The 8,339-nt window shown below is 40.7% G+C and overlaps 1 pseudogene; it reads right to left on the bottom strand.

The window, feature by feature from the left end:
• Window positions 1–681: 681 nt before the first annotated feature.
• On the bottom strand, window positions 682–7,079 carry LOC138390342 (T-cell surface glycoprotein CD1b-like; annotated as a pseudogene).
• Between the last annotated feature and the right edge of the window lie 1,260 nt (window positions 7,080–8,339).

Genomic DNA, 8,339 nt, shown 5'->3' with positions numbered 1-8,339 from the left:
TCACAGCAATATCAGATGTTTCAAGCAACTTTGAAGTAATATCACAAAATTCAAACTCAATTGGCTTAAAAGGAAAAGCGAAAATTATTAGTTCGTGTAATTAAAATATCCAGAGGTTGTTCAAGTCTCAGGTATTGTTGATTCAGGCTTTGGCCCTGTCATCTTATCATTTGCTCTTTTATCCATTTTCTTATTTGTGAGCTTCATTCTTGGACCAGCTTTACCTATTGAACAAAATACTATAGCAGTTTTGGGCTTTGCACACATCATACCAGCCAGACAAATATAAAACTCCTCTTTCTTCAACCAGTAATCATAAATCCTAGGCTTCAGCTTGATCAGGCCAAATTATGTCAGATAAATACTATGAGTCAATTTTTCTGGCTACACAGGGACATAATATTATGAGCATTTTCTTAGATCTTGTTTTTTTCATCTGGGGTCAATTTTGTCCTTTTAAGGAACATTTAGGGAAGATACATTTGATGTCACAACTGAGCAGATACTATTGGCATCTAGTGGGTAGAGGCCAGGGATGTTCCTAAATATCCTACAGTGCACAGAACAGCCTTCCTCAAGAAGAATTACCTGGCCCAAAATGTCAATAGGGCAGAGGTTGAGAAACCATCAGAATAAGGTTTCTCAAACTTGAATATAAATCAGAATCACCTGGAAGCCTTGTTAAAACAGATCACTGGTTCCCATTCCCATATTTTCTGATTCAGTATGTTGAGGGGTAGAAATTAGTTTTTCTAGCAAGTTTCCAGGGGCTATTGCTGGTTCATGGTTCACATTTCTATGTTCCACATTGCATGGTTCATAAGCATAGAGCAATATAGGTTGCATGGCTACTCTATAAGATGGGGTCCAGTTGCATGTATTCCAGAGAAGTAACTGGTCGTACTAATAGAAGGGGGAGAAAAGTGTGATTTCACCCATTTCCTATACTTTTCAAACTCTAAAGACTGTATTATCCTAAAATTTAGTGGTAGGAGAATTGCTTCTAGTACCCCTGGGTTCTCCAAAACTACTGTTTCCCCTGACCTCCTTTCCTAAGTCCTATAAAAATATATTCTCAAATCCCTCTTCTCCCTACTATTTTAATCAAAATGAATTAGGATGTTTTATGATGGACTCTTCTAGAAAAGTATATAATAAAGAAAAAATGAACAAAAGTTAATGTAAATCAAAAATATAACTGAATTGATATAGCACAGATATTAAGCAAGGACCCTGAGGGCAGGAACAGCCCTCTTAAATTCTTTTCCTTCATAATGTCACAGTCCACCTGAAATTATTACTTCTCACCCACAGTGCCTCTCACTCATTCTCACTGGAAAAATGAGAAGCAGAAGCCCATTCCAATGACTCTTTGAAGTTACACTGTAATTATAGTAAGGACAAAGGTGGTTTTCTCCAGAGGAGTTCAGAGCAGACACAAGAAAAGCATAATGCTTTTTGGCTACATGGAAAATATTTTAGTAAGAGGAGGAAGATCTAGAATATCTAGTAATGGGGAAAAATAAGAGGGATTGAGGTGACTGAAAGAAGACCATTAACGTGACAGTCAGCAAATCAGAAAATTTTTACTGAGAAAATGCATTTTCATGTATGAGCTCTTGCCAGGAATCCAGAAGCTGGGAGCACTGCCCTCAAGGAAGTCACAAGTAGAAAAGGAACAAAACAAAAATAACTGCAATGCTGTGGGTGCAGAATAATGTGGATATCTGGGTGATACTGACAAGAGAGAGTTACTTCCATTATAGCACTGGGGAAGGCCTCCTAGAGGAAAAAACTTCTCAGCTGGACTTTTGGTGTTAGAAAGTCATCCAGGCAGAAACAGAGAAATTACATAAAAAATGCTCTGCATCTGTGCAATACCATTATCCCAGCATAATTATATTTAGCTTACTTTGACAAATGATATTTAAACAGAAACAGAAACAGTAAATTTTTGAAATAGAAAGCCAAAGAGCAGTCACAATTAAGTTGTATATATTTCATTTATTCTTTCTCACATTTTAATATATAAGATATAGATCACACTACTGACATAGTCTTATAGTAAATTTACAGTTTTAAATAATTTTACAGTTGGTATTTAAATTATAATTTTTCTTAAAATGTATGGAAACTCCATTGTGATAAAATATGATGATCATTTGATGAAATATAAGAGTGACTCCTGGGTTGACATCTTGGGATTCTAGATTTGGTGCTTATTCCAAATGGGAGAGAAGGTAAAGGCTCAAGGGATATCCTGATATAACCTGTTAAAACCACAAGAAAAAAGAGGTCTACATAAAAGGTGTTTGTATACTTGTGTTCATAGCAACATTTTTCACAACAGCTACAGTTGAAAGCAAGCCAACTGTCCACAGATGGATTAATGGATGAACTAAATGTGTCACATACCTACAGTGGAATATTATTCAGGCCTAAAAGGAAAGGAAACCCTGTCATACGCTACAACATGGATGAACTTTGAGGACCTTATGCTATGTGAAGTCGGCCAGTCATAAAAAGACAATTATGGTATGATTCCACTTATGTGAGGGACCTAGAGTAGTCAAACTCGTGGATATAGAAAGTAGAATGATCTTAGCCAGGGCCACAAGGGGAGGGAGAAATGGGGAATTGCTGTTTATCAGGAATAGAGTTTCAGTTTTGAGGGATGAAAGAGTTCTGGAGATGGCTGGCATAACAATATGAATGCACTTAACACCACTGTACACTTAAAAATGGTAAAGATGGTAAATTTTCTTATGTGTATTTTAACTGGATTAAAAATATATCTCCACATATAGGAGATGGGAGTTGGGGGAAAGGTTCTGGTGGAAAGATTGAGGCTAAGGCAACGAAATACATAAATGAATGGAAAAGGGAGGGAGGGTGGACAGAAAAGAAAGATTTTAAAAAATGAGGAAATAACTGATAATTGTTTGTTTTTGAAGAAAAGTATACAAAATGTGAACCTTTGTTTCAAATAAAACAATTTACTGTAAAAAAAAATAAATAAAAAAATTAAAAAAAATCCCAAACAAACAAAAGACAACCACCGGCACCTCTTATACCATAATGCAAGGCACATTAAAAGGATCAAGGAGGGCACTATTATTGCCAATAAAATCAAGCCAATGGAGATGGGGTGTCCTGGCAATTGGGAGAGGACAAAAGGATGTCACTTCAAGTCCCACCTACTGAATTCCCTGGGCATCCTTTCCCTCCCTGAGTGTCAGCACCACCATTCAGCTGCTTCCAATGTATGGTCATCTCCAACTCCCTCTCTCACATTCCTGAGGCTATCCATCCATCTTTTGATCCCTGTAGCCCCAACTGACACAATCTGCTTGTTCTTGGTTCATATCACTTCAATAACTTGGCTCCTCTATTTTTATTCCTGTTGGGATTGGGGTCCCAGAAATGAATCCTTCCCCAGTGCCTGCCTCTCTGCCTGAGGACCACCTCCTCCCATGTCCAGCCTGGGATCCAGCCCTTTCTCACCCCAGTGGAGGATGATGTCCTGGCCCTCTAGGCTGCTGTGCTTCACCCAACAAGACAGGCCAGCTGCCTCCCCAGCTGCCACATCCAAGGTCGCTAGGAGATACCATGTCCAGTCAGCATTGGGCAGGAGGTCACTGTGCTGAGTGTCCGGCTGCTCCTGCTCACCCCGCATCCACCTCACCCACACGGGCTTTGGGTAGAATCCTGAGACGTGGCATACCAGCAGCAGACGGCCAGGCCCGGGACTGGGGCCACTGGACAGCCAGGCCTCGGGCTTCACTGGGGCAGAAAGGGGCAATGAGAGTGTCATATCATGACTCAAATTCAGATCACCGGGACTCAGAAGCCCACAAGCTTGGATAGTGACCTCTTCCACTGCTTTGGGATCCAAATAACTTATTGATTAAGCCCCTATCCTTCATGGATACCTACCTACTCATGAGCTTAGAGGAGGTGGTGGTAAGTGAAATAGAGAACAGGACTAACCTTGCCTTTGCAGCTCTGCCTTCCCTGCATCAAGGATGGTCAAGAGATATCAGGGGCAGGTTTCTAAGAGAAGTTTCTTCACAGTGTCAGTGACATATTGATATTGCATGATTCTTGTGCAGAATTGCTGCGCCCTTCTGCCTCCCTCTGGGGCAGGCACACATGTATCATTCTCAGTGCTCAGGAAATCCAATCCTCCTAAAGCTCCCCTCAAGAAGCTTACTATGGAACCTTCAGAATGTAGCCCACAGCCTGCTATGTCCTGGATCTCAATGGGGTCTAGGCAGAAGGAAAACAGGAAACAAGTTATTAAACACAAATAAGAAAGAAAGCCATGAGAAAGGGACCTAGAATTTTAAATTCAGGTACCGTTAAAGTTCATGGATGCCTGGTATTGGCACAAGTGCAGGGACACAGACCAGTGGAACACAACAGAAAATCCAAATATAGAACCATCCTCATATAGTCACCTAATTTTTGACAAAGCGGGAAAGAATATACTCCGGGGACAAGAATCCCTATTCAACAAATGGTGCTGGGAGAATTGGTTAGCCACTTGCAGAAGACTGAAACAGGACCCACAGCTTTCACCTCTCACAAAAATCAAATCACGGTGGATAACAGACTTAAACCTTAGGTGTGATACAATCAGAATTCTAGAAGAAAATGTAGGAAAGACTCTTACAGACATTGGCCTAGGCAGAGAATTTATGAAGAAGACCCCCAAGGCAATCACAGCAGCAACAAAAATAAATGAATGGGACATGATTAAACTAAAAAGCTTCTGCACAGCCAAAGAAACAGTCCAGAGAATAAACAGATCACCTACAGAATGGGAAAAAATTTTTGCATACTACACATCAGATAAAGGACTGATAACAAGAATCTATTGAGAACTCAGGAAAATCAGCAAGAAAAAATCAAGCAACCCTATCAAAAAGTGGGCAAAGGACATGAATAGAAATTTTTCAAAAGAAGATATAAAAATGGCTAACAAACATATGAAAAAGTGTTCAACATCTCTAATCATCAGGGAAATGCAAATCAAAACCACAATGAGATATCACTTAACCCCAGTGAGAATGGCCTTTATCAAAAAAACCCAAAACAACACATGTTGGCGTGGGTGTGGAGAGACAGGAACACTAATACACTGCTGGTGGGACTGCAAACTAGTGCAACCCCTGTGGAAAGCATTATGGAGGTATCTTAAACAGATTCAAGTAGACCTGCCATTTGACCCAGCAATCCCATTACTGGGCATATACCCAAAGGAAAAAAGGTCATTCTGTAACAAAGGCACGTGTACCCGAATGTTTATAGCAGCACAATTCACAATAGCAAAGATGTGGAAACAACCCAAATGCCCATCAATACATGATTGGATTAGTAAACTGTGGTATATGTATACCATGGAATATTACTCAGCTATAAGGAATGATGAAGATACGACATCTCTATGGTTCTCCTGGAGAGAGTTGGAACCCATTATATTAAGTGAAGTATCCCAAGAATGGAAAAACAAGCATCACATGTACTCACCAGAAAATTGGTTTCCCTGATCATCACCTAAATACAAATCTGGGAATGACACCAATTGGACATCAGACTGAGGTGGGGGGTGGGGGAGGGGATGGGGGTATGCCTACACAATGAGTGCATTGCACACCGTTTGGGGAGTGGTAACACTTGAAGGTGCTGACTCGGGAAAGGGGGGGTGGGGAAAAAAAATATGAAACTATTGTTTTTAACTTGCACTGTTCACTTAATAATTTATCATGAATATTTCCCATATTATTTCATATCATTGTACAAGAAATAATGTATACATTATGAGGACATACTGTATCTAACAAGATATACTGTTAGACTCTTTGATTCTGTAAAATTAAATTGAAAAAAAAAAAAAAAGAAAAAAAAAAAAAGTTCATGGATGTGAAATGATGAGCCAAACCCCAAGTACAGCTTGTAGAGATTTTCAGAAACAAGAGCATTGGGAAAGATGTGCACGTCATGAATGGGGTGTATGGTAGAAGTGGAGTGGGAAGGAGAAAGAGAGTGATGTAGTCCAGAGTGCAGCATTTCAGTGTGAGCCAGAGGACCACAGCAAGAGGAGGTGTAAGGAGGAGAGCACTAAGCAGATGGACCAGAGGAGGAAGCTGCAGTGTAGGTCACTTGGGCAGGGGGCAGAAATAAGGGCTCTTGAGGAGCAAGGTCCACATAAGACACACCAGGAGTTGGATACCAATGGAGAGCCCTAATCTGTCAGAGAAGAGTCAGAGGCAACCAGAATCTGGAATACAGTGTGGACGTGTGGAGTCAGAGAGACACTGCTCTAGAACAGTGTGTGCATGCAATTGGGTAAAGCAGAAAGGAGGGGAGAAGGATTAGTGGGATTAGCAGCTTGCAAAAAGAGTGAGAAGAAAGTCCTTGGGAGTCTTTGCAGTTCAGGGGACTGGACTCACATTGCAGCTGGAATTCACTGGCACGCTGCTGTATTTCTTGAGTAAATCCAAAAAAGTAGACTCTAAATAGCTCCTTAAGTTCAGTAGCCTCCTCATCACTGATGTTGCCCTTGGACCAGGGCTTCAGGAATGTGGCTGTGCTTGAGTCACTGTCCCAGCCTTGAGTCTGCAAATCATCCAGCCAGCCTGAACCTTGATTGTGTGCCCAGGTGCTATTGGCAAAGGATGAGATCTGGATGACATGGAAAGAGGTTCGTCCCTGGAAGGCTGTGAAGAGTAGAAGAACAAGACAGTGAAGAGAAAGGGAGAAACAAGAGGGAGTGAGAGAGAATGGAAACAGAAAAGATGAGAGAACAAGAACCTATAGTCTGAAGAACACATAAAACCTGACACATTTTACTGTCCTGGGGCCTCATGCTCCAGCCCCAACACCCAGAAAGGCAGAAGAGGGCTAGAGACAGCAGGGCTCAGACCCTTCATGTCCAAGTGCACCTAGATGAGTGCAGCATGCTTTTATCCAAGACCCCTGCACCAGTGCTGGGAGCTGCCAGAATGACTCTTACCATCCTCACTGTCACCACCTGGGAAGAGAACTGTTAACAATTGAAATGGCAGAAGCAGCATTTCACTGGGAGATGGAGCTTGCGACTTGAAGAGCTAGTGTTTGATCTCTGATTTCAGAAACCTTTCTCTCAGTAGCTTGTAGGGACTTCCTCTCTTCCAACTGACAAATGTCTTCCACATGCAAATTGTATTTCAGAGAAAAATGTGCCTCCCATAGACCTGAGTCTTATACTCTTGCCTGTAGTTCCCCTTCCAGCCCTGACGTGTAGACTTTCTCTTACCTCCCTGACTTCCAGCTGCTGTCTGTGTCCTCAGCTTCCTTCAGACCACCTTGGAAAAGCCCCCATGTGATTCTGAAAGGTCATTTCACTTTCCTTAGCTTTTATTCCCACATTTGTAAAATAATAGGGTGATATCAGACAATTGTTTAGTTTCTGGTCTTCTTTAACTGAGAAGGAGTGTTTTGGTTCATCCACCCAAGTCAGCCTTCCTCCCTCCCAGTTGCCCTGTCTTCTCTGGCCCTCTGTCATTGCCCCTTCCTAATGTTCTCAATGTCTTGTGTTTCTTATCTCACCCTCCTTGATTTATGTACCTTACCCTACATTCTAATCTGGCTCTTGGTGTGTGTTGGTATTCACTTACATGAAGGGAAAACATTTAAAATGCCATGTGTACCTTAGAACCACAGGCCCATATCCCAGAATCAACTTTCATAAATACTGCCATTTATAATACATGAAAAATTATCTTATACCATAACAATTATTGAGGTGCAAATGCCATTTGCTACTGGTATATTATCTTCTTTTCAGTGACTCTTGACCTTTGGAGTTTTGATTAACTAATGTTCATAAGCCAAGAAGAACTCCAGGAGCTGTGCTATATGCACCTCTGGCCTATTTTGAAGATAATTCTTTGGATAAGTTTCTATAATTAGTACAGCCTTATTCTCCTTTTGCAATATCACATAACTGTAACTGTCTACAGTTATGCCTTCCCATCACCAAATAAGGCATTAATAAGGGAGCAATGAGGCTGTCGTTTCTTAACCCAAAATTCAGAGATGTCTGCTCTAAGATGTCATTTCCTATCTTCTCTTTGTATACCATTCACAATTTTAACAATATGTTTAGAACACATAGACTGAAAAATTTATACTTCAACCAATGTGTTGGTTTAAGGATGATGTTTGAATTTTATTCAGCTAGGAAAAAATTACAAATTTGTATAGATCTACATATCATGCAGAATTGTGGTGACAACAGATTCTATTATAAGAAAAGTTAAAAATGAGTAATGTGGCATTCTCTGTTCCTGGAA

The sequence above is a fragment of the Eulemur rufifrons genome, chromosome 8 (genome assembly GCF_041146395.1).
Source record: "Eulemur rufifrons isolate Redbay chromosome 8, OSU_ERuf_1, whole genome shotgun sequence".
In the NCBI taxonomy this organism is placed as follows: Eukaryota; Metazoa; Chordata; class Mammalia; order Primates; family Lemuridae; genus Eulemur; species Eulemur rufifrons.
This window is presented reverse-complemented; position numbering and strand designations above follow the sequence as displayed.